At 42.8% G+C, this 27,178-nt stretch overlaps 1 protein-coding gene and 1 long non-coding RNA gene across 4 annotated transcripts in view; one reads left to right on the top strand and one right to left on the bottom strand.

Annotated features, from left to right (window-relative positions):
* Positions 1–27,178, bottom strand: part of slc6a11a (solute carrier family 6 member 11a) — a 74,626-nt gene that overhangs the window by 41,235 nt on the left and 6,213 nt on the right. The window contains exon 2 of one of the 2 annotated variants that reach the window (XM_055912389.1): positions 21,948–22,044. The gene's annotated coding sequence lies outside the window, so the exon portion shown is untranslated. Of the gene's footprint in view, positions 1–21,947; positions 22,045–27,178 lie in introns of those variants that run through there. The other variant, XR_008757888.1, reaches the window with a different exon arrangement.
* LOC129844422 (uncharacterized) lies at positions 351–5,786 on the top strand. Of its 2 annotated transcripts, XR_008757952.1 has the most exons (3): positions 351–690; positions 826–938; positions 1,603–5,786. It is a non-coding gene; the product is annotated as an uncharacterized LOC129844422 (long non-coding RNA). The 2 variants fall into 2 exon arrangements; XR_008757951.1 differs by having other exon boundaries at positions 351–938.

Below are 27,178 nucleotides of genomic sequence, written 5' to 3'. Positions count from 1 at the left end.
GAGTTCCAAATATCTGTAACGGTTGCCCCAGCATGAGTTTTTCATGCACGTGATGTTAGAATGTTCTCTCCATTCCAGAATGTGATTGTTACACAACAGTACATTTTGTATTTATCTAGGCTATTAATAACAGATTCTTCTTTACAATGACAGCCTAGGACCAGGGTTAACTGCCTTGTTGAGGGGCATAACAAGAGATTTTTACCTTGTCAGCTCAGGGATTCGATCTAGCAACCTTTCGGTTACTGGCCCAACGCTCTAATCACTAAGCTCCCTGCCACCCCTTGAAACGGGAGGGAGCGGGTCTCGAACCCTCGACCTTCTAGCCCGAAGTCCGGCGCGCTATCAACTGTGCCGCAAAAGCATGCTCAAGCGGCAGAGTCGATTTCCGCGCTTATAAACCCAGGGTCGTTACACTACTCCCTCCTTTCAAAGAGCGCGTCCTCGCGACTTTACGTCTTACAGGAACGCGCTCACCGGCCAAGCACACGCACTGTCGTGGATGCGAGGTCCGATCACTTCCGACACCAATGTAATGAAACAGGCAGGGAGCAGGTCTCGAACCCTCGACCTCCTAGCCCGAGGTCCGGCGCGCTATCGACTGTGCCGCAAAAGCATGCTCCAGCGGCAGAGTCGATTTCCGCGCTTATAAACCCAGGGTCGTTACAATATATTCCTTATACACGCAAGGTAACGTTACTCATTTCATAACCTTGATGGTGTTATATTCAATCGTGCTTATGTAGCTCGCTACATTCTTCTATTAGCTCTGTAAAACAATGCTAATTTCGTCAGAGAAGTATTAGCTTGTGTTGTATTTTGAAGCTACCCTGGCCTTATGAATCCCAAGTGGCGCAGCGGTCTAAGGCACAGCATCTCAGCGCTAGAGGCGTCACTACAAACACCCTGGTTTAAATCCAGGCTGCGTTTCTATTAAAGTAAGTGCCTTATTACGTTATAATAGTTTCAGTATGTCTTGTTATGCCGTTTCTACTGTAGCTCACTGTATGTATGGTGCATAATATATGTGTGTATATTCCTTATAACCGTGGACACGCGAGGTAACGTTACTAATTTCAGAACCATTATGGAATTATATTCAATCGTGCTTATGTAACGTTAGCTAGCTACATTATTATATTAGCTCTGTAAAACAATGCTAATTGCGTCAGAGAAGTATTAGCTTGTGTTGTATTTGGAAGTTACCCAGGCCTTGCGACTCCCAACCCAGGTTCGAATCCAGACTGTATCACAACTGGCCGTGACAGGGAGTCCCATAGAGCGGTGCACAATTGGCCTAGCGTCGTTGTAAATAATAATTTGATGTTAAGTGACTTGCCTAGTTAAATAAAAATTATATGACGATGGTTTGTTTTCATTTGGCATATTTAACACAGCGCTGTTCTGCCCTGCCCTGCCCCCTTGTGGAGCTCAAAAGTTGCTGTTTCTTACTGTTTTAACTCAAATTTGTGATTTTGTCAATGCAATATACTATTTTCATAGCAGTGTTTATTATGCTACTTCTTTGTAATATTGTTTTATTGCTATATCCTTATATTGTATTCTAATTACTAATAATTCCCCTTTATTCTGTACTTTAAGAAACCACAAACAGTATTTGCCAATATCATAACTGGAACTGGAGCTGGACATCTTACAAGCTGAAGGTTGAGGCCAGCTTTGTATGCTAGCGTACACTCCTTAACAGTTTTACTGGATGAAAACACAGCAAGAAAACACATACTGTATGCCAATATGTAATAGTCATCTATTTTATTGCAGTATTGGTTGTGGTTGGTTGAACAACAACAACAAAAACTTGTTTTACTAGAGGAAAAAAATGGAATATGCATAACCCATATTTCATATTCATGCTGTGACTGAACAATAACTGCCCCAAAGTGGTCCTCAGATTCAGGGTTCTCAATGGCTGAAAGGTTGGGGCAGCTCCTCACTGTCAGAATCTGATTCCTGACCTTCAGACTTAATGTCAGAATTTTAAAAAATCTCCAGAATTTCCGCATTTGTGAGTTGTCTCCTTTTGAAAGACATTGCTAATGCTACAGCTTAGCTCACTAGCTACATACATACAGTTGAAGTCAAAAGTTTACATACACTTAGATTGGAGTCATTAAAACTTGTTTTCAACCACTCCACAAATCTCTTGTTAACGAACCATAGTTTTGGCAAGTCAGTTAGGACATCTACTTTGTGCATGACGCAAGTCATTTTTCCAACAATTGTCTACAGACAGATTATTTCACTTATAACTCACTGTATCACAATTCCAGTGGGTCAGAAGTAGAGGTCAACCGATTATGATTTTTCAACGCCGATACCGATTATTGGAGGGCCAAAAAAGCCGATACCGATTAATCGGACGGTTTTTAAAATGTATTTGTAATAATGACAATTACAACAATACTGAATGAACACTTATTTTAACTTAATATAATACATCAATAAAAATTCATTTAACTTCAAATAAATAATGAAACATGTTCAATTTGGTTTAAATAATGCAAAAACAAAGTGTTGGAGAAGAAAGTAAAAGTGCAACATGTGCCATGTAAAAAAGCTAACGTTTAAGTTCCTTGCTCAGAACATGAGATCATATGAAAGCTGGTGGTTCCTTTTAACATGATACTTCAATATTCCAAGGTAAGAGGTTTTAGGTTGTAGTTAATATAGTATTTATAGGAATATTTCTCTCTATACCATTTGTATTCCATATACCTTTGACTATTGGATGTTCTTATAGGCACTTTAGTATTGCCAGTGTAACAGTATAGCTTCCGTCCCTCTCCTCGTGCTGTGCTTCAAGCATTGCGCTGTTTATGACTTCAAGCCTATCAACTCCCGAGATTAGGCTGGTGTAACCGATGTGAAATGGCTAGCTAGTTAGCGGGGTGCACGCTAATAGCGTTTCAAACGTCACTCGCTCTGATGGGTCACCATGCTCTGCATGGGTAACGCTGCTTCGAGGGTGGTTGTTGTCAATGTGTTCCTGGTTCGAGCCCAGGTAGGCTGGTTCGAGCCCAGGTAGACCCAATGCTTGAAGCACAGTGAAGAGCTGCTGGCAAAACGCACTAAAGTGCTGTTTGAATGAATGCTTACGAGCCTGCTGCTGCCTACCATCGCTCAGTCAGACTGCTCTATCAAATATCAAATCATAGATTTAATTATAACATAATAACACACAGAAATACGAGCCTTTGGTCATTAATATGGTCGAATCCGGAAACTATAATTTCGAAAACAAAACGTTTATTATTATCGCATATAAGAAGTGACACAATTTCACCTCGTTAATATTGCCTGCTAACCTGGATTTCTTTTAGCTAAATATGCAGGTTTAAAAATATATACTTCTGTGTATTGATTTTAAGAAAGGCATTGATGTTTATGGTTAGGTACACGTTGGTACAAGTCATTTTTCTGCGAATGCGCACCGCATCGATTATATGCAACGCAGGACACGCTAGATAAACTAGTAATTTCATCAACCATGTGTAGTTAACTAGTGATTATGATTGATTGATTGATTGTTTTTTATAAGATAAGTTTAATGCTAGCTAGCAACTTACCTTTGCTTCTTACTGCATTCGCGTAACAGGCAGGCTCCTCGTGAAGTGCAATGAGAGGCAGGTGGTTAGAGCATTGGACTAGTTAACTGTAAGGTTGCAAGATTGAATCCCGGAGCTGACAAGGTAAAAATCTGTCGTTCTGCCCCTGAACAAGGCAGTTAACCCACCGTTCCTAGGCCATCATTGAAAATAAGAATGTGTTCTTAACTGACTTGCCTAGTTAAATAAAGGTGTAAAAACTTGTTATGAAAACTTGAAATCGTCCCTAATTAATTGGCCATTCCGATTAATCGGTCGACCTCTAGTCAGAAGTTTACATACACTAAGTTGACTGTGCCTTTAAACAGCTTGGAAAATTCCAGAAAATTATGTCATGCTTTAGAAGCTTCTGATAGGCTAATTGACATCATTTGAGTCAATTGGAGGTGTACCTGTGGATGTATTTCGAGGCCTACCTTCAAACTCAGAGCCTCTTTGCTTGATATCACGGGAAAATCCAAAGAAATCAGCCAAGAACTCAGAAAAAACATTGTAGACCTCCACAAGTCTGGTTCATCCTTGGGAGCAAATTCCAAACGCCTGAAGGCACCACGTTCATCTGTACAAACAATAGTATGCAAGTATAAACACCATGGGACCACGCTGCCGTCATGCAGGAAGGAGACGTGTTCTGTCTCCTAGAGATGAATGTACTTTGGTGCGAAACGTGCAAATCAATCCCAGAACAACAGCAAAGGACCTTGTGAAGATTCTGGAGGAAACAAGTACAAAAGTATCTATCCACAGTAAAACGAGTCCTATATTGACATAACCTGAAAGGCCGGTCAGCAGGAAGAAGCCACTGCTCCAAAACCGCCGTAAAAAAAGCCAGACTATGGTTTGCAACTGCACATAGGGACAAAGATCGTGCTTTTGCAAAAAATGTCCTCTGGTCTGATGAAACAAAAATAGAACTGTTTGGCCATAATGACCATCATTATGTTTGGAGGAAAAAGGGGGAGGCTTGCATGCCGGAGAACACCATCCCAACCTTGAAGCACAGGGGTGGCAGCATCATGTTGTTGTGGTGCTTTTCTGCAGGAGGGACTGGTGCATTTCACAAAATAGATGGCATCATGAGAAAGGAATATTATGTGGATATATTGAAGCAACATCTCAAGACATCAGTCAGGAAGTTAAAGCTTGGTCGCAAATGGTTCTTTCAAATGGACAATGACCCCAAGCATACTTCCAAAGTTGTGGCAAAATGGCTTAAGGACAACAAAGTCAAGGTATTGGAGTGGCCATCACAAAGCCCTGACTTCAATCCTATAGAAAATTTGTGAGCAGAACTGAAAAAGTGTGTGCGAGCAAGGAGGCTTAGAAACCTGATTAAGTTACACCAGCTCTGTCAGAAGGAATGGGCCAACATTCACCCAACTTATTGTGGGAAGCTTGTTGAAGGCTACCCGAAACATTTGACCCAAGTTAAACAATTTAAAGGCAATGCTACCAAATACTAATTGAGTGTATGTAAACTTCTGACCCACTGGGAATGTGATGAAAGAAATAAACGCTGAAATAACTCATTCTCTCTACTATTATTCTGACATTTCACATTCTTAAAATAAAGTGGTGATCCTAACTGACCTAAGACAGGGAATTTTTACTAGGATTAAATGTCAGGAATTGTGAAAACTGAATTTAAATGTATTTGGCTAAGGTGTATGTAAACTTCCGACTTCAACTATATATACAATTACTAATCAGGGGAATTGGAATAGGTGTGCGTAATGAGACAGTTCACTGATGTCTAGAGGCCGGTGACGTAGACCTCCGGAACTGGTGCATGGAAGGGCAGCAGTGCCGGGGGAATCCGTGACAATATCTCAGTTTCAAGGTCTCAGCTTGGAGAGAAGAAGCCTCGTGCGGTATTGGTCAATCACATACATGAAACAAACGTTAATGATGAATTAATTATGAATAATATAAATCATGCAAATATAACTTGTCAGTGTAAGCAGTATATATGAGAACTAACAGGACTGCCCCGGTGGAGCTCACTTCAAACTGAGTTGAAATGTATTTGGCTAAGGTGTATGTAAACTTCCGACTTCAACTGTAAACAACAACACTGAATGGCTCAGAGTGGGAGTGAGAGGTTACGTGATTGACTGCCGGCACGCGCCACTTGTATCAATAAATCACGATCAGAAAATGTTTTGTGTGGTAATTATTGATATATTTACTGTTTTATTCACATGTTTTCAAGTACTGATGACGAATCATGCATTCCAATTCTTGCATAGATTGTACTGGGGACATAATATGTGTGTAAAAACCTTTTTTGAAGTTAAAATACTTTTTTGAAGGTTGTACTGATTATAATGAGCTAAGCTAATTCCAGCTATGTGTGGAGCCATGTTTGTTGACATACAATGCATTCTGGGTTTCACGTAATCGTCTGTCGGACCAAAAATGTTATAACAAAATGAGGTGAGTAAGGGTTCACTCATTTTTTGAGAACTTCCGGAAGTGAATGGTGGGATGTGAACGATGGTAGACGACACCCCCCCTTCAACATGCATACTATAAACAGACCAAACTCATCTTGTCTTCTCTTATTATCTTTGGTTTCTGTGAGAGAGAAAAAGAATGGCAGTGCACAGAAACTACCCATCGTCGGATTACTTTCGATTTCTAGAGTGTTTTACTAAATAATTTTGCTCAATGCTGTGAGTAATTATAAATAGTAATTGCTATTAGCTAATTCATATTGTAGCTTATGTCAGCCGAGAGTTAAAAAAATATGACCGCTTGTGTTAAGTCAATCTTTCCTCAGTTAGCGCTAGGACAAATGTAGCCTACATTTTTCTGGTTTGGATGATTGTGTTATGCTGTAGATACTTCTGTGAATGTCTGAACATTGCATCCAAAAATAAACTGCTCACATTCTGGACATAACTTTGTAAGGACTGTGTTTGTGCAAAATGTTTCTGAAAAAATTGTGGCCAGCTAAAATGCTGATTGTAGCTTCATTCGAAACTGGCCATTCTAAATAAAGGTTCTAATCACACCGGTTTGATCGTATGCTACAGGGACCACTGTAGAATGATCACATCCATGTGTTGGTACGTGTGAAAAGGTTAAAAGTTCATTTCAGGAATTTCTTTCCTTAATGTGTTTGAGCCAATCAGTTGTGTTGTGACAAGGTATGGGGGGTTTACTGAAGATAGCCCTATTTGGTAAAAGACCAAGTTCATATTATGACAAGAACAGCTCAAATAAGCAAAAAGAAACGACAGTCCATCATTACTTTAAGACAGGAAGGTCAGTCAATGCGGAACATTTCAAGAACTTTCAAAGTTTCTTCAAGTGCAGTCGCAAAAAAAATCAAGCTCTATGATGAAACTGGGTCTCATGAGGACCGCCAGAGGAATGGAAGACCCAGAGTTACCTCTGCTGCAGAGGATAAGTTACCAGCCTCCGAAATTGCAGCCCAAATAAATGCTTCACAGAGTTCAAGTAACAAACACATCTCAACATAAACTGTTCAGAGGAGACTGTGTGTTTCAGGCCTTCATGGTGGAATTGCTGCAAAGAAACCATTACTAAAGGACACCAATAGAAAGAAGAGACTTGTTTGGGCCAAGAAATACGAGCAATAGACATTAGACAGGTGGAAATCTGTCATTTGGTCTGGAGTCCAAATGCGCGATTTTTGGTTCCAATCGCCGTGTCTTTGTGAGACGCCGTGTGGGTGAATGGATGATGTCTGCATGTGCATTTCCCACCATAATGTATGGAGGAGGAGGTGTGATGGTGTGGGGGTGCTTTGCTGGTGACACTGTCAGTGATTTATTTAGAATTCAAGGCACACTTAATCAGCACGGCTATCACAGCGATACACCATGCCATCTGGTTTGGGCTTAGTGGGACAATCATTTGTTTTTCAACAGGACAATGACCCAACAAACCTCCAGGCTGTGTAAGGGCTATTTTACCAAAAAGGAGAGTGATTGAGTGCTGCATCAGATGACCTGGCCTCCACAATCACCCAACCTCTACCCAATTGAGATGGTTTGGGATGAGTTAGACCACAGAGTGAAAGAAAAGCAACCAACAAGTGCTCAGCATACTTGGGAACTCCTTCAAGACTGTTGGAAAAGCATTCCAGGTGAAGCTGGTTGAGAGAATTCCAAGAGTGTGCAAAGCTGTCATCAAGGCAAAGGGTGGCTATTTGAAGAATCTCAAATATTTAGATTTGTTTACACTTTTTCGTTACCTACATGATTCCATGTGTTATTTCATAGTTTTGATGTCTTCACTATTATTCTACAATGTAGAAAATAGTAAAAATAAAGAAAAACCCTTGAATGAGTAGGTGTTGTAAAACATTTGGTGCATTCGGAAAGTATTCAGACCCCTTCCAAGATTGTGTCAATGCACAGATCTTGGGAAGGGTACAAAAAAGTGTCTGCAGCATTGAATGTCCCCAAGAACACAGTGGCCTCTATCATTCTTAAATGGGAGAAGTTGGAACCACCAAGATTATTCCTCGAGCTGGCCACCCGGCCAAACTGAGCAATCGGGGGAGAAGGGCCTTAGTCAGGGAGGTGACCAAGAACCTGATGGTCACTCTGACAGAGCTCCAGAGTTCCTCTGTGGAGATAGGAGAATCTTACAGAAGGACAACCATCTCTGCAAAACTTCACCAATCAGGCCTTTTTAGTAGAGTGGCCAGAAGGAAGCCACTCCTCAGTAAAAGGCACATGAATGCTCGCTTGGAGTTTGCCAAAAGGCACCTAAAGACTCTCAGACCATGAGAAACAAGATTCTCTGATCTGATGAAACCAAGATTGCACTCTTTGGCCTGAATGCCAAGTGTCACATCTGGAAGAAACGTGGCACCATCCCTATGGCCCAGCCAGAGCCCAGACTTCAACCCGATCTAACGTCTCTGGAGAGACCTGAAAATAGCTGTGCAGCGACGCTCCCCATCTAATATGACAGAGCTTGAGAGGATATGCAGAGAAGAATGGGAGAAACTCGACAAATATGGGTGTGCCAAGCTTGTAGCATCATACCTAAGAAGACTCAAGGCTGTAATTGCTGCAAAGTGGCTTCAACAAAGTACTGAGTAAAGGGTCTGAATACTTATGTACATTTGATAGTTCCATTTTTTTTTTTTATAATACATTTGCAAAAATTTCTGAAAACCAGTTTTTGCTTTGTCATTATAGGGTATTGTGTGTAGATTGATGAGGAAACTTTAAAAAAAAAACTTCTTAGTGATCCCTTCGCGTGCCAATCCCGTTCACGGGATTGATTTGACAACACCCAGTGAAATAGCAGCGCGCCAAATTCAAAAACAGAAATACTCATAATAATAATTCATGAATTATACAAGTGTTATACATCGGTTTAAAGATTAACTTCTTGTTAATCCAGCCACAGTGTCAGATTTCAAAAAGGCTTTACGGCGAAAGCAAACCATGCTATTATCTGAAGACAGCACCCCATCAAACAAACACATGAAAATCACATTTCAACCCGCCAGGCGCGACACAAAAGTCAGTAATAACGATATAATTCATGCCTTACCTTTGAAGATCTTCTTCGGTTGGCACTCCAATATGTCCATTAAACATCACAAATGGTTCTTTTGTTCGATAAATTCCATCGTTATATCTCCAAAATGTCAATTTATTTGGCACGTTTGATTCAGAAAATACACCGGTTCCAACTCGCGCAACATGACTACAAAGTATCTAATATAGTTACCTGTAAACTTTATCCAAACAACTTTCCTAATCCAACTTTAGGTATTTTTAAACCTAAATAATCAATAAAATTTAAGACCGATTAAACTGTGTTCAATACAGGACGAAAACAAAGTGGAGCGAGCTTTCAGGTCTTGCGCCCAAACCACAACAGTACACTAGACTCAACCCTCGTTCTGAACAGCCAAACTTCTTCATTACTCAAAGGAAAAACATCAACCAATTTCTAAAGACTGTTGACATCTAGTGGAAGCGATAGGAACTGCAAGCAAGTGCCTTAAAAATCTAGATCCACATTGAAAGCCCATTGAAGACAGTGACCCCCCCCCCAAAAAAAATCCTGGATCGTTTGTCCTCGGGGTTTCACCTGCCAAATAAGTTCTGTTATACCCACAGACATAATTGTAACAGTTTTTGAAACTGTAGAGTGTTTTCTATCCAAATCTACCAATTATATGCATATGCTTGCTTCTGGGCCTGAGTAGCAGGCAGTTTACTTTGGGCACACTTTTCATCCGGATGTGAAGAATGTAAGAATTAATAAGGCTGTAACGTATCAAAATGTGTAAAGAGTCAATGGATCTGAAAACTTTCTGAATGCACTGTATATACTGTATTCTAGTCATGGCTCACCCTAAATAACTACTGCTGTACCCACCTTTTCTATTTACATACTGTCCATATACTGTCATTCACATACATTTATATTTATTTTACTAAATTCCTGCAATTCTATCCATTTTGCCATGGGGTTTTGTACTGTGTATTTAAATACTGTATTCTTGACATATTTCATTCTATTATTTCTACTACTGTACATTGCGTTTTAGTTACACTGTTTATACACACCACATATTTATTTATATACTGGATTCTTGGCATAGCTCACTCTAATATATCTACTGCTGTACATATCATTCTTAGTATATGTTGTGTAAATTCAACCGGGTAAAAAATATGTACATATTGCATTTGGATTACTTTTACAGTGCTATTTGGTTTGTTAAATGGATTCGTTCCGACAATTCAAGATTGAGTGTTTTTCATTTATATTTTTTATATACACTGCTCAAAAAAATAAAGGGAACACTAAAATAACACATCCTAGATCTGAATGAATGAAATATTCTTATTAAATGCTTTTTTCTTTACATAGTTGAATGTGCTGACAACAAAATCACGCAAAAATGATCAATGGAAATCAAATTTATCAACCCATGGAGGTCTGGATTTGGAGTCACACTCAAAATTAAAGTGGAAAACCAAACTACAGGCTGATCCAACTTTGATGTAATGTCCTTAAAACAAGTCAAAATGAGGCTCAGTAGTGTGTGTGGCCTCCACGTGCCTGTATGACCTCCCTACAATGCCTGGGCATGCTCCTGATGAGATGGTGGATGGTCTCCCGAGGGATCTCCTCCCAGACCTGGACTAAAGCATCCGCCAACTCCTGGACAGTCTGTGGTGCAACGTGGCGTTGGTGGATGGAGCGAGACATGATGTCCCAGATGTGCTCAATTGGATTCAGGTCTGGGGAACGGGCGGGCCAGTCCATAGCATCAATGCCTTCCTCTTGCAGGAACTGCTGACACACTCCAGCCACGTGAGGTCTAGCATTGTCTTGCATTAGGAGGAACCCAGGGCCAACCGCACCAGCATATGGTCTCACAAGGGGTCTGAGGATCTCATCTCGGTACCTAATGGCAGTCAGGCTACCTCAGGCGAGCACATGGAGGGCTGTGCGGCCCCCCAAAGAAATGCCACCCCATACCATGACTGACCCACCGCCAAACCGGTCATGCTGGAGGATGTTACAGGCAGCAGAACGTTCTCCACGGCGTCTCCAGACTCTGTCACGTCTGTCACATGTGCTCATGTGCTCAGTGTGAACCTGCTTTCATCTGTGAAGAGCACAGGGCGCCAGTGGCGAATTTGCCAATCTTGGTGTTCTCTGGCAAATGCCAAACGTCCTGCACGGTGTTGGGCTGTAAGCACAACCCCCACCTGTGGACGTCGGGCCCTCATACCACCCTCATGGAGTCTGTTTCTGACCGTTTGAGCAGACACATGCACATTTGTGGCCTGCTGGAGGTCATTTTGCAGGGCTCTGGCAGTGCTCCACCTGCTCCTCCTTGCACAAAGGCGGAGGTAGCGGTCCTGCTGCTGGGTTGTTGCCCTCCTAAGGCCTCCTCCACATCTCCTGATGTACTGGCCTGTCTCCTGGTAGTGCCTCCATGCTCTGGACACTACGCTGACCGACACAGCAAACCTTCTTGCCACAGCTCGCATTGATGTGCCATCCTGGATGAGCTGCACTACCTGAGCTACTTGTGTGGGTTGTAGACTCCGTCTCATGCTACCTCTAGAGTGAAAGCACCGCCAGCATTCAAAAGTGACCAAAACATCAGCCAGGAAGCATAGGAACTGAGAAGTGGTCTGTGGTCACCACCTGCAGAACCACTCCTTTATTGGGGGTGTCTTGCTAATTGCCTATAATTTCCACCTTTTGTCTATTCCATTTGCACAACAGCATGTGAAATGTATTGTCAATCAGTGTTGCTTCCTAAGTGGACAGTTTGATTTCACAGAAGTGTAATTGACTTGGAGTTACATTGTGTTGTTTAAGTGTTCCCTTTATTTTTTTGAGCAGTGTATATTTATTTTATTTGTGTACTTGTTTGACATTTAACTGCATTGTTAGGGGCTAGATACATAAAAACTGCACCCGCAACAACATCTGCTAAACTGTTTATGCAACAAATAAACTTTGATTTTGATTTGGAAAAAGTTAGTGTTCCACCAAGTCTATCGAAACCCCTTCAATGTAGCATCACCATCTACAGTACATCGTAGTAATTTTACATCTTAAAATTATCTGAAAAGATAGAAGTAGCAGAAAACTCCCAGTAACCTTTATAAAAGCCCCATCACAAAAACATTACATTTACATTTACATTTAAGTCATTTAGCAGACGCTCTTATCCAGAGCGACTTACAAATTGGTGCATTCACCTTATGACATCCAGTGGAACAGCCACTTTACAATAGTGCATCTAGATCTTTTAAGGGGGGGGGGGGGGGGCAGAAGGATTGCTTTATCCTAGGTATTCCTTGAAGAGGTGGGGTTTCAGGTGTCTCCGGAAGGTGGTGATTGACTCCGCTGTCCTGGCATCGTGAGGGAGTTTGTTCCACCATTGGGGTGCCAGAGCAGCGAACAGTTTTGACTGGGCTGAGCGGGAACTGTACTTCCTCAGTGGTAGGGAGGCGAGCAGGCCAGAGGTGGATGAACGCAGTGCCCTTGTTTGGGTGTAGGGCCTGATCAGAGCCTGAAGGTACTGAGGTGCCGTTCCCCTCACAGCTCCGTAGGCAAGCACCATGGTCTTGTAGCGGATGCGAGCTTCAACTGGAAGCCAGTGGAGAGAGCGGAGGAGCGGGGTGACGTGAGAGAACTTGGGAAGGTTGAACACCAGCCGGGCTGCGGCGTTCTGGATGAGTTGTAGGGGTTTAATGGCACAGGCAGGGAGCCCAGCCAACAGCGAGTTGCAGTAATCCAGACGGGAGATGACAAGTGCCTGGATTAGGACCTGCGCCGCTTCCTGTGTGAGGCAGGGTCGTACTCTGCGGATGTTGTAGAGCATGAACCTACAGGAACGGGCCACCGCCTTGATGTTGGTGGAGAACGACAGGGTGTTGTCCAGGATCACGCCAAGGTTCTTAGCGCTCTGGGAGGAGGACACAATGGAGTTGTCAACCGTGATGGCGAGATCATGGAACGGACAGTCCTTCCCCGGGAGGAAGAGCAGCTCCGTCTTGCCGAGGTTCAGCTTGAGGTGGTGATCCGTCATCCACACTGATATGTCTGCCAGACATGCAGAGATGCGATTCGCCACCTGGTCATCAGAAGGGGGAAAGGAGAAGATTAATTGTGTGTCGTCTGCATAGCAATGATAGGAGAGACCATGTGAGGTTATGACAGAGCCAAGTGACTTGGTGTATAGCGAGAATAGGAGAGGGCCTAGAACAGAGCCCTGGGGGACACCAGTGGTGAGAGCGCGTGGTGAGGAGACAGATTCTCGCCACGCCACCTGGTAGGAGCGACCTGTCAGGTAGGACGCAATCCAAGCGTGGGCCGCGCCGGAGATGCCCAACTCGGAGAGGGTGGAGAGGAGGATCTGATGGTTCACAGTATCGAAGGCAGCCGATAGGTCTAGAAGGATGAGAGCAGAGGAGAGAGAGTTAGCTTTAGCAGTGCGGAGCGCCTCCGTGATACAGAGAAGAGCAGTCTCAGTTGAGTGACTAGTCTTGAAACCTGACTGATTTGGATCAAGAAGGTCATTCTGAGAGAGATAGCAGGAGAGCTGGCCAAGGACGGCACGTTCAAGAGTTTTGGAGAGAAAAGAAAGAAGGGATACTGGTCTGTAGTTGTTGACATCGGAGGGATCGAGTGTAGGTTTTTTCAGAAGGGGTGCAACTCTCGCTCTCTTGAAGACGGAAGGGACGTAGCCAGCGGTCAAGGATGAGTTGATGAGCGAGGTGAGGTAAGGTAGAAGGTCTCCGGAAATGGTCTGGAGGAGAGAGGAGGGGATAGGGTCAAGCGGGCAGGTTGTTGGGCGGCCGGCCGTCACAAGACGCGAGATTTCATCTGGAGAGAGAGGGGAGAAAGAGGTCAAAGCACAGGGTTGGGCAGTGTGAGCAGAACCAGCGGTGTCGTTTGACTTAGCAAACGAGGATCGGATGTCGTCGACCTTCTTTTCAAAATGGTTGACGAAGTCGTCTGCAGAGAGGGAGGAGGGGGGGGGGAGGGGGAGGAGGATTCAGGAGGGAGGAGAAGGTGGCAAAGAGCTTCCTAGGGTTAGAGGCAGATGCTTGGAATTTAGAGTGGTAGAAAGTGGCTTTAGCAGCAGAGACAGAAGAGGAAAATGTAGAGAGGAGGGAGTGAAAGGATGCCAGGTCCGCAGGGAGGCGAGTTTTCCTCCATTTCCGCTCGGCTGCCCGGAGCCCTGTTCTGTGAGCTCGCAATGAGTCGTCGAGCCACGGAGCGGGAGGGGAGGACCGAGCCGGCCTGGAGGATAGGGGACATAGAGAGTCAAAGGATGCAGAAAGGGAGGAGAGGAGGGTTGAGGAGGCAGAATCAGGAGATAGGTTGGAGAAGGTTTGGGCAGAGGGAAGAGATGATAGGATGGAAGAGGAGAGAGTAGCGGGGGAGAGAGAGCGGAGGTTGGGACGGCGCGATACCATCCGAGTAGGGGCAGTGTGGGAAGTGTTGGATGAGAGCGAGAGGGAAAAGGATACAAGGTAGTGGTCGGAGACTTGGAGGGGAGTTGCAATGAGGTTAGTGGGAGAACAGCATCTAGTAAAGATGAGGTCAAGCGTATTGCCAGCCTTGTGAGTAGGGGGGGAAGGTGAGAGGGTGAGGTCAAAAGAGGAGAGGAGTGGGAAGAAGGAGGCAGAGAGGAATGAGTCAAAGGTAGACATGGGGAGGTTAAAGTCACCCAGAACTGTGAGAGGTGAGCCGTCCTCAGGAAAGGAGCTTATCAAGGCATCAAGCTCATTGATGAACTCTCCAAGGGAACCTGGAGGGCGATAAATGATAAGGATGTTAAGCTTGAAAGGGCTGGTAACTGTGACAGCATGGAATTCAAAGGAGGCGATAGACAGATGGGTAAGGGGAGAAAGAGAGAATGACCACTTGGGAGAGATGAGGATCCCGGTGCCACCACCCCGCTGACCAGAAGGTCTCGGGGTGTGCGAGAACACGTGGGCAGACGAAGAGAGAGCAGTAGGAGTAGCAGTGTTATCTGTGGTGAGCCATGTTTCCGTCAGTGCCAGGAAGTCGAGGGACTGGAGGGACGCATAGGCTGAGATGAGCTCTGCCTTGTTGGCCGCAGATCGGCAGTTCCAGAGGCCACCGGAGACCTGGAACTCCACGTGGGTCGTGCGGGCTGGGACCACCAGGTTAGGGTGGGCGCGGCCACGCGGTGTGAAGCGTTTGTATGGTCTGTGCAGAGAGGAGAGAACAGGGACAGACAGACACATGGTTGACAGGCTACAGAAGAGGCTACGCTAATGCAATGGAGATTAGAATGACAAGTGGGCTACACGTCTCGAATGTTCAGAAAGTTAAGCTTACGTTGCAAAAAAATAAAAATAAAATACAAGATCTTATTGACTAAAATGATATAGTACTGCTGGCTGGTGAAGTAGCCTGGCTAGCAGTGGCTACGTTGTTGAAAGTGAAGCTGGCTAGGTAACCTCGACAATTTCACTAAATTTCTCTAAACTACACAATTATCATGGATACAAGGACAGCAAAGACAACTAGCTAACACTACGCTAATCAAGTCGTCCCGTTGTAATGTAAGTTTCTACAGTGCTGCTATTCGGTAGAAGTTGGCTAGCTAGCAGTGTTGGCTAGGTAGGAGGACGGCAGCGCGGCAGGCGAAAAATAGCTGGCTAGCTAACCGATAATTACTCAAAGCTACACAATTATCTTAGAAAAAAAGATAGCAAAGAAAACTATGTAGCTAGCTAACACTACACAAGTCAAGTCGTTCCGTTGTAATGTAATCGTTTCTACCGTGCTGCTAATCGGTGGCTAGCTGGCTAGTTAGCAGGGTTGACTACGTTACGTTACGTTACGTTAGGGCGAGAATACCTGGCTAGCGAACCTCAGCGAACCTTGATAACTACACAATTATCACCGATACAAAGACGGCTATGGAGCCAGCTAAGTAGCTAGCTAAGATCGAACAAATACAAATCAAAGATAGCAAAGACAACTGTGTAGTCAGCCAACACTACACTGATCAAGTCGTTCCGTTGTAATGCACTCGTTTCTACAATGCTGCTATTCGGTGGCAAGCTGGCTAGCTAGCAGTGTTGGCTACGTTGCGTTACGTTAGGGCGAAAATAGCTGGCTGGCGAACCTCAATAACTACACAATTATGTTTGATGCAAAGACGGCTATGTAGCTAGCTAAGATCAAACAAATCAAACCGTTGTACTGTAGTGAAAATGAAAATCAGACCGTTGTACTATAATGAAATGTAATGAAAAGTTTATACTACTATTCGGTAGACGGTGGACGTTTGCTAGCTGCTGGGCAGATAAGTGTGGACTACGATAGACGACGGAATACGATAATTACGCAATTATCTTTTATACACAGACGGCTAAGTAGCTAGCTAAGAAGAAATTGCTAAGGTTAGACAAATTAAACCGTTGTACTATAATGAAATGTAATGAAAATGAAATGAAAAGTTATACTACCTGCAGAGCGAATGCAAATGCGACCGCTCGCTCCAAACCGGATGTGACCAAACATGTCTGCCATCCACTTCTAAAGTGGGTCCTATATACATTATAGGTAGTATCTCTGAGGTAAGAAATAAACTACCTCAACACAATATATGAGATGTGATAAAAGAAAATAAATCATGAATAGATTTTAATATTTGCATATATTCCTAAAATATGTATGGACTGTTTCATTAGGCACTGAAAATATTGTATCAAAGTACTATGTATCATGTTTTGAAATTAGCAAGATATCATGTGTGCATCTCTAGCTCAACTATGCCACTTCCCTTGTACTCTTGATTTGCGGTTGGATTAAGAGTGGAATCTGGGTTCTGAGGACACTGTTCAGGAGTGTGCTGCTTCTGGTTAAAGGCGCTGTTGGTTTAAGGGCGAAATTCTTCAGCTTCATCAGCTGTCTGGGTGGCAGGTCTCAGACAATCCTGCAGGTGATGGATGTGGAGGTCCTGGGTTGGTGTGGTTACACATGGTCTGCGGTTGTTAGGCCAAATTCTCTAAAACAACGTTGGAGGCGGCTTATGGTAGAGAAATTAACATTTAATTATCTGGCAACAGCTCTGGTGTACATTCCTGCAGTCAGCATGCCAATTGCACGCTCCCTCAAAACTTGAGACATCTGTGGCATTGTGTTGTGTGACAAAACTGCACATTTTAGAGAGGCCTTTTATTGTCCCCAGCACAAGGTGTACCTGTGTAATGATCATGCTGTTTAATCAGCTTCTTGATATGCCACGCCTGTCAGGTGGATGGATTATCTTGGCAAAGGAGAAATGCTCACAAATAGGGATATAAACAAATTTGTGCACAAACATTTGAGAGAAATAAGCTTGCTCTGCATATGGAACATTTCTGGCATCTTTTATTTCAGCTCATGGGACCATGTTGAGTTTAGATTTTTGTACAATGTAGTTTACCAAGCAATGTATGCCATGGGCCCAGGAAGATGGCATCTCCTCGCCACTTTTGTATTCTCTTGAAAATGTAATCTCCTCATTGAATTATAAAAATAAATAAATGTACCTTTATTTTACCAGGTTAGTCTCATTGACATTAACACTTTCTTACAAGAGAGACCAGGCCAAAATAGCATCACACAAAGTTGCAGACACATCTACAACAAAACACAAAGCACTACAATTTACATATTGAACAGCAAGATGGTTTGGGGATCAAAGCAAGATGGTAACTAGGGATCAAAACATTTACAGCCCCCACTTCATTTTCCATCATAGGGTTTAACCTAGCTTTAAACGTATTTAAAGCGATGAACTCCTGTAATTTCAGGATCCTTTTGAAGCTTGTAACAAGCGGATGGGGCAGAGAAATGGAAAGCTTTTTATGGGCCTTTGGCACAATCAACAACAGTAGTCTTACCTGCCAGACTGTTAATTTGAACCGATAAACCTTCCAGATAATCCACAGAGGTACCAGTCATACACCCAGTCAGGGTACACATATTTTGTTTAACTTTAGGGGCTTGTACTGTACCAAGGTACCCACCCTGAAGAGAAACACACAATAACATAGGCATGTCATTATATCATAAATTGTTGAGGATTGTTATTGTTTTTGTAGGCATGATGCATGAGATAATATCATTCAATATTAATAACAAAATATTATGGTTATAGGCATACCATGTCATCATAAATAGTAGTCAGAGTTTTTTTGCAGGCATATTGCATGAGATATCATTCATATTAAAAACGTAATAATATTACGGTTGATGTTTTTTATGTATATTTTCCTGTGTTGGAAAAAGTACCTAATTGTCGTACTTGAGTATAAGTAAAGATATCTTAATAGTAAATGACCCAAGTAAAAGTGAAAGTCACCCAGTAACATACTACTTGAGTAAAAGTCTAAAAGTATTTGGTTTTAAATATATTTAAGTATCAAAAGTAAATGTAATTGATAAAATATACTTAAGTATCAAAAATAAAAGTTAAAGTATAAATCCTTTCAAATTCCTTATATTAAGCAAACCAGACAGACCCATTTTCTTGTTTTTTATTGATTTACGGATAGCCAGGGGCACGCTCCACATCATTTGCAAGCAAAGCATTTGTGTTTAGTGAGTCCACCAAATCAGAGGCAGTAGGGATGACTAGGGATATTCTCTTGAAAAGTGTGTGAATTGGACCATTTTAATGTCCCGCTAAGCATTGAAAATGTATGGAGTAAAAAGTACATTATTTTCTTTAGGAATGTAGTGAATTAAAAGTAAAAGTTGTCCAAAATTTAAATAGTATAGTAAAGTACAAATCAATTCAAATGTTATTGGTCACATACACATATTTAGCAGATGTTATTGTGAGTGTAGCGAGATGCTTATGTTCCTTGCTCCAACAGTGCAGTAGTATCTAACAATTCACAATTCAAACAAATCTAAAAGTAAAAGAATGGAATTAAGAAATATATAAATATTAGATAGAGCAATGTCAGAGTGGCATTGACTAAAATACAGTTGAATAGAATACAGTATATAGATATGAGATGAGTAAAGCAGTATGTAAACATTATTAAAATAACTAGTCTTCCATTATCAAAGTCACCAGTGAGTCCAAGTCTATGTACTATATAGGGCAGCAGCCTCTAAGGTGCAGGGTTGCGTAACCGGGTGGAAGCCAGCTAGTGATGGCTATTTAACACTCTAATGGCCTTGAGATAGAAGCAGTTTTTAGTCTCTGGGTCCCAGCTTTGATGCACATGTACTGACCTCGCCTTCTGGATGATAGCGGAGTGAACAGGCCTTGGCTCGGATGGTTGACATCCTTGATGATCTTTTTGGCCTTCCTGTAGGTGTCGTGGAGGACAGTGGAGGACAGTTGTGTGTCTCCGGTGATGCATTGGGTAGACCGCACCATCCTCTGGAGATTCCTGTGGTTGCGGGCGGTGCAGTTTTCGTACCAGGCAGTGTTACAGCCCGACAGGATGCTCTCAATTGTGCATATGTAAAAGTTTGTGAGGGTTTGGGTGGCCAAGCCAAATTTCTTCAGCCTCCTGAGTTTGAAGAGGCACTGTTGCGCCTTCTTCACCACACTGTCTGTGTGGGTGGACCAATTCAGATCATCAGTGATGTGTACGCAGAGGAACTTGAAGCTTTCCACCTTCTCCGCTGCGGTCCTGTCGATGTGGATAGGGGCGTGCTCCCTCTGCTGTTTCCTGAAGTCCACGATCAGCTCCTTTGTTTTGTTGATATTGAGTGAGAGGTTATTTTCCTGCCACCACTCTCCCAAGGCCCTCACCTCCTCCCTGTAGGCTGTTGCATAATTGTTGGTAATCAGGTCTAGTACTGTTGTGTCGTCTGCAAACTTGATGATTGAGTTGAAGGGGTGCGTGGCTACGCAGTCATGGGTGAACAGGGAGTACAGGAGGGGGCTGAGCACGCATCCTTGTGGGACCCCTGTGTTGAGGATCAGCGAATTGGAGGTGTTGTTTCCTACCTTCACCACCTGGGGATGGCCCGTCAGGAAGTCAGACCCAGGGCCCGAGCTTAATGATGAGCTTGATGATGAGCTTGGAGGGTACTATGGTGTTGAATGCTGAGCTATAGTCATTCTAACATAGGTATTCCTCTTGTCCAGATGGGATAGGGCAGTGTGCAGTGCGATGGTGATTGCATCGTCTGTGGGTCTATTGGGGTGGTAAGCAAATTGAAGTGGGTCTAGGGTGTCAGGTAAGGTAGAGGTGATATGATCCTTAACTAGCCTCTCAAAGCACTTAATGATGACAGAAGTGAGTGCTACAGTGTTATAGTCATTTAGTTCAGTTAGCTTTGCTTTCTTGGGTACAGGAACAATGGTGGACATCTTGAAGCAAGTAGTGACAGCAGACTGAGATAGGGAGAGATTGAATATGTCTGTAAATACTCCAGCCAGCTGGTCTGCGCATGCTCTGAGGACGCGGCTAGGGATGTCATCTGGGCCAGCAGCCCTGCGAGGGTTAACATGTTTAAATGTCTTACTCACGTCGGCCACGGATAAGGAGAGCCCACAGTCCTTGGTAGCGGGCCGCGTCGGTGGCACTGTGTTATCCTCACTGTATTATCCTCAAAGCGGGCGAAGAAGGTGTTTAGCTTGTTTGGAAGCAAGATGTCGGTGTCCGTGACGTGACTGGTTTTCCCTTTGTAGTCTGTGATTATCTGTAGACCCTGACACATGGGGCTCCCGAGTGGCGCAGTGGTCTAAGGCACTGCATCTCAGTGCGTGAGGCGTCACTACAGACACCCTGGTTTGAATCCAGGCTGTATTCAACTGGCCATGATTGGGAGTCCAATAGGGCAGTGCTCAATTGGCCCAGTATTTGGCCGGTGTAGACTGTCATTGTAAATAAGAATTTGTTCTTAACTGACTTGCCTAGTTAAATAAATAAAATGTAAAAAACATACGTCTTGTGTCTGAGCTGTTGAATTGCGACTCCACTTTGTCTTTGCACTGACATTTTGCCTGTTTGATTGCCTTACGGAGGGAATAACTACACTCTTTGTAGTCATCCATATTCCTTGTCACCATGTCATGGTAAAATGTGGTGGTTCGCACTTTCAGTTTTGTGCGAATGCTGCCATCTATCCACGGTTTCTGGTTTGGGTAAGTTTTAATAGTCACAGTGGGTATAACATCTCCGAAACACTTCCTGATGAACTCAGTCACCGTATCTGTGTCTTCGTCAATGTTATTCTCAGAGGCTATCCGGAACATATCGCAGTCCGAGTGATCAAAACAATCTTGAAGAATGAATTCTGATTGGTCAGACCAACGTTTAGTAGACCTTATAATGGGTACTTCCTGTTTGAGTTTCTGCCTTTAGGAAGGGAGTAGCAAAATGGAGTCGTGATTAGATTTGCTGAAGGGTGGGCATTTGTAGGCATTTCGAAAAAGTTGAGAAGTAGTGGTTCAAAGTTTTTCCAGAGCGAGTACTACAGTCAATGTGTTGGTATCACTTCGGTAGCGTTTTCCTAAAATTTGCTTTGTTAAAATCCCCAGCTACAATAAATGTGGCCTCTGGATATGTGGTTTCCAGTTTGCATAAAATCCAGTGCAGTTCTTTGAGGGCTGTCGTGGTATCGGCTTGAGGGGTAAATACACGGCTGTGACTATAACCGAAAATAATTATCTTGGGAGGTAATACGGTTGGCATTTGATTGTGAGGTATTCTAGGTCGGGTAAATTGGTACAGATAGCCCAATTAAGTAGCACTTTAAAGTATTTTTTACTTAAGTATTTTACACCACAGATATTTTCATTGAAGAAAGATTTAGGAAAAGCAGAGAATCACTCACCAAACAGGCTGTAGGGGAGATGTAAAGCCAACAGTACTTCATCCCCAGGGACGATACCCAGTCAAATCTTCTATGTTGCCATAGAGACGATCTGCTCCTGTAAGTAAACAGTATAATACAGAGTCTGGGTCTACTAAATTTACACCAGCAAATTCAGGAAATTAATTTATATGATTTTCGGTCTGTGAATTATTAAATTCTTGCACTGAATTTACTCCGAGGGATGCTTTTAAAGGTTTAATCTAAAACACAAGTATTTTATGACCCCCAAAAGGTTCAACCGAAAGGTTCAGCTAGGTTGAGTAAGAACATATAGGGGTGAATTACAGTGTCCACCGTAATTATTGGGACAGTGAAGCATATTTTCCCCAAAAGTTTTCTTTTGAAATCAAACAATGACTATGAAGTTAAAGTGTAGACTGTCAGCTTTAAGTTGAGGGTATTTTCATCCACATCGGGTGAATGTTTAGAAATTACAGCACATTCTGTACATAGTCCTCCCATTTTAGGGGATTAAAAGTATTGGGACAAATTCAGTATGAAAATGTATGCAATCACTACTGTAAGTCGCTCTGGATAGGAGTATCTGCTAAATGATTCAAATGTGAATGTTAAAAAAAATGAACACACAGCTGGTAAGTATTCCAGGTGCGACAAATCTAGGGCCTTTAGGACCTGTCTGGTTGACTGAGATGTCAAAGAGGCAGAGCAATGGACAGATCTCATCCCATTTTAGAAACTATTGAGTCTATATGTTTGGACCATTACAATTTGGTAATTAGAGTTACACCCAGAAATTAAGTCTCCTCAACTTGATCAAAAGCCACATTATTCAATAATAGATCTAAACAAGATTTAGCGTTGAGCGAGTGATTTGTCCCAAAAATTATCCTTTTAGTTTATTTGAAATTTAGAACCAGCCTTTTGCTAGTTACTCATTTCTAAAACTGACTGGAGCTCTATGTTAAGTGTCTCAGTTATTTATTTTACTGTTGCAGCCAAAGTGTATACTGTTGAGTCGTAATCATACATAGACACACAGGCTTTTTTCAAGATCAGTGGAAGATCATTTGTAAAAACAGAAAACAATAATGTCCCTAGCCGGCTGCCCTGCAGTATACCACACTCGACTGAATTTGCATGAATCAATCCATCAATCCACAATAAGGCAGAAGATGCAAATCCATAACAATTAAAACTATCCAGCAGTTACGAATGATGACATCAAAAGCTGCACTGAAGTCTAATAATAAAATATTAATAATAATAATAATAATTTATTCAATTTCTATGGTACTTTTCATTAGAATAATAATCTCAAACCGCATGAAAAAGCAAAACAAACAAGTATCAAATAATACAGATACAGTGCATTCGGAAAGTATTCAGATCCCTTGGCTTTTTCAAAATGTTTTTACATTACAGACTTAAATAGTTTTTTCCCTCATCAATCTACACACAACACCCCATAATGACAAAGCAAAAACAGTTTAGATATTTCTGAAAATGTATTAAAAACAAAAAAACAAAAATATCACATTTACCTCAGTATTCAGACCCTTTACTCAGAACTTTGTTGATGCACCTTTGGCAGCGATTACAGCCTTGAGTCTTTTTGGGTATGACGCTACAAGCTTGGCACACCTGTATTTGGGGAGTTTCTACCATTTCTTCTCTGCAGATCCTCTCAAGCTCTGTCAGGTTGGATGGGGAGCGTCACTGCACAGCTATTTCTGCACAGGTCTTTCCAGACATGTTAGATCAGGTTCAAGTCCGAGATCTAGCTGGGCCACTCAAGGACATTCAGATATTTGTCCTGAAGCCACTCCTGCATTGTCTTGGCTATGTGCTTAAGGTTGTTGTCCTGTTGGAAGGTGAACCTTCGCCCAAGTCTGAGGTCCAGAGCACCCTGGAGCAGGTTTTCATCAAGAATCTCTCTCAACTTGGCTCCGTTAATCTTCCCCCCGATCCTGACTAGTTTCCCAGTCCCTGCCGCTGAAAAACATCCCCACAGCATGATGCTGCCACCACCATGCTCCACCGTAGGGATGGTGCCAGGTTTCCTCAAGAAGTGACACTTGGCATTCAGGCCAAAGAGTGCAATCTTGGTTTCATCAGACCAGAGAATCTTGTTTTTTCATGGTCTGAGAGTCTTTAGGTCGTTTTGGCAAACTCCAAGTGGGCCTTCATGTGCCTTTTACTGAAGAGAGCCTTCCATCTGGCCACTCGACCATAAAGGCCTGATTGGTGGAGTACTGCAGAGATGGTTGTCCTTCTGGAAGTTTCTCCCATCTCCACAGAGGAACTCTGGAGCTCTGTCAGAATGACCATCGGGTTCTTGGTCACCTCCCTGACCAAGGCCCTTCTCCCCCGATTGCTCAGTTTGGCTGGGCGGCCAGCTCTAGGAAGAGTCTTGGTGGTTCCAACTTCTTCCATTTAAGAATGATGGAGGCTACTGTGTTCTTGGGGACCTTCAATGCTGCAGCCATTTTTAGGTACCCTTCCCCAGATCTGTGCCTCGACACAATCTTGTCTCGGAGCTCTACGGGCAATTCCTTCAACCTCATGTCTTGGTTTTTGCTCTGACATGCACTGTCAACTGTGGGACCTTATATAGGCAGGTGTGTGCCTTTCCAAATCATGTCCAATCAATGGAATTTACCACAGGTGGACTCTAATCTAGTTGTAGAAATATCTCAAGGATGATAAATGGAAACAGGATGTACCTGAGATCAATTTCGAGTCTCATAGCAAATGGTCTGAATACTTATGTAAATAAGGTATTTCTGTTTTTATTTAAATATACATTAGCAACATTTCTAGAAACCTGTTTTCACTTTGTCATCATGGGGTGTTGTTTGTAGATTGATGAGGGAAAAAATTATTTTAATCCATTTTAGAATAAGGCTGTAACATAACAAAATCTGGAAAAAGTCAAGGGGTCTGAATACTTTCCGAATGCACTGTACTTAAAAAGTAAAAGAAACGCCTTACACTAGATCCCCCACATTCTGGTCTTGACCAGAAAAAAAAAAACTGTATTGGAGGTTCCCTTCTTCACGGTTCAACCAATCCAGTAAATGTGGAGGAGGAGTTAAGATAGGGCGTCGGCTTGCTAACATCAAAAGCGGAAGTCATGGCACAGGCTCTCTTTCCATTTACCCTGAAAACTGGAACATCTGGTTGTTGGGGAATCAGCACAGGCTACTGCCACTGAGGTATAATAAGAACTGGAGACTGTGTCCAAGATGTCCAACTGTTATTTTCAAGGTAATCTACTAACATTCGCACACGCCGATTCAAGTACCATCTACATTGATGTACAAAATATTAAAACATAATGGAGTGGGGGTGCAACTCAATATTAGGAAAGTGTTCTTAATGTTTTGTACACTCAGTGTTTATCCGCATCACATGCACACTAGCAACATTATGCGCACAGGGAGCAGTGAGAGCAGCGACGACATCATCGCCTGCTCCAAAAACATGGCAGACATAGGATGAATATAAAATATTATTATCTTCAGCTGTGAGTGATGGAAAAAAGTTTGGACTCAGCAACAATTATTTGAATATTTCAGGGGATGTTTGGTGCAAAAAGGTGATGACTAAAGTGTCTTATTCTGAATTTTCAAAATTGACTTCTCTATGTGGCCCTCTATGGAAATTGTCTTTCTGGGCCGGACGTCAGTTAAACGGCAGTACTGAAGCAAAACTGTAGGAGTTTTAGGACCCTGGCCCCTTGGTTACTTCAGACACAGTGATCTGAGCTATCTGATTTGCCAGCGGTAGGCCCATAGGTGAACTTAATGTGGTCTCCGGGCCCAAATAGACAGAGTTTGTACCTTCAGACACATGAAATGGTTCAAAATGGGAACACTTCGACTACACGGAACGTGAGGCAGCTGAATCAAGTGCACCTACCGCATGCATTGTGAAACAAATAAAAAAAAATAGGAATGCAAGGCTTTATCGTTGAGCTTTTCACATAAACGTTTGGTGATCAACGAGGAAAGCCTTGGATCGCGATTGACAGGTTGGTGACCACTGCCCTAGGGAGAGAGGCTATCTATGTTTTACAACCGATGACAGTCTATTTCCATAAAGCAATAAACATTTGCAAAGGTAGTCAAACAGCCACCATTTCCAATAACATGCCAGGTTTATCTTGAACATATTATGAAAGTGTTCAAGATGACATAGTAAAACTGCATCACTCTGCACATGAGTGAAAATGGATCCTTATGAAAACACTATGAAACCTTATGGTAAACCCATGTGGATCTAAAGTTTTCACATGCACTTGCCCTTGGTCGGTCAATGGGAACAGCCTTTCTGGTTTGCAATCAAAGCCGAAGTGGCTGTGACGGCAGACTTCCTTTTTCAAGGGACCCTGACGTCCATCAAGCTTATATCCTCAATGGGAAAGTCGAATATACTATTATACACAGCTGACAACAGTGATGAAGAGAACAAAGATATATCTAGCCAAAGAGCACAAAAAGATGAAACCTAACCGGAGAGAATGTCTATTTTACAGAGTAAAGACCAAGAGGGGCAGATCCAGAGGACATACACTATATATACAAAAGTATGTGGACACCCCTTAAAATTTGTGGATTCGGCTATTTCAGCCACACCGTTGCTGACAGGTGTATAAAATCGAGCACACAGCCATGCAATCTACATAACCAAACATTGGCAGTAGAGTGGCCTTATTGAAGAGCTCAGTAACTTTAAATGTGGCACGGTCATAGGATGCCATTTTTCTAACAAGTCAGTTCGTCAAATTTCTGCCATGATAGAGCTTCCCCAGTCAACTTTAAGTGCTGTTATTGTGAAGTGGAAACGTCTAGGAGCAACAACGGCTCAGACGTGAAGTGGTAGGCCACACAAGCTCACAGAATGGAACCGGCGAGTCCTGAAGCACATAGCGCGTAAAAATCATCTGTCCTCAGTTGCAAAACTCACTACCTAGTTCCAAACTGCCTCTGGAAGCAACGTCAGCACAATAACTGTTTGTTGGGAGCTTCATGAATCAGCTGCACACAAGCCTAAGATCACCATGCGCAATGCCAAGCGTCGTCTGGAGGGGTGTAAAGCTCGCCACAATTGGACTCTGAATCACACTTCACCATCTGGCAGTCTGACAGATGAATCTGGGTTTGGCAGATGCCAGGATCACGCTACTTGCCCGAATGCATAGTGCCAACTGCAAAGTTTTGTGGAGG

Source organism: Salvelinus fontinalis, chromosome 3, assembly GCF_029448725.1.
Source record: "Salvelinus fontinalis isolate EN_2023a chromosome 3, ASM2944872v1, whole genome shotgun sequence".
NCBI lineage: Eukaryota > Metazoa > Chordata > Actinopteri > Salmoniformes > Salmonidae > Salvelinus > Salvelinus fontinalis.
The sequence above is the reverse complement of the archived record's forward strand: the minus strand, read 5'-3'. Positions and strand labels throughout refer to the sequence as shown.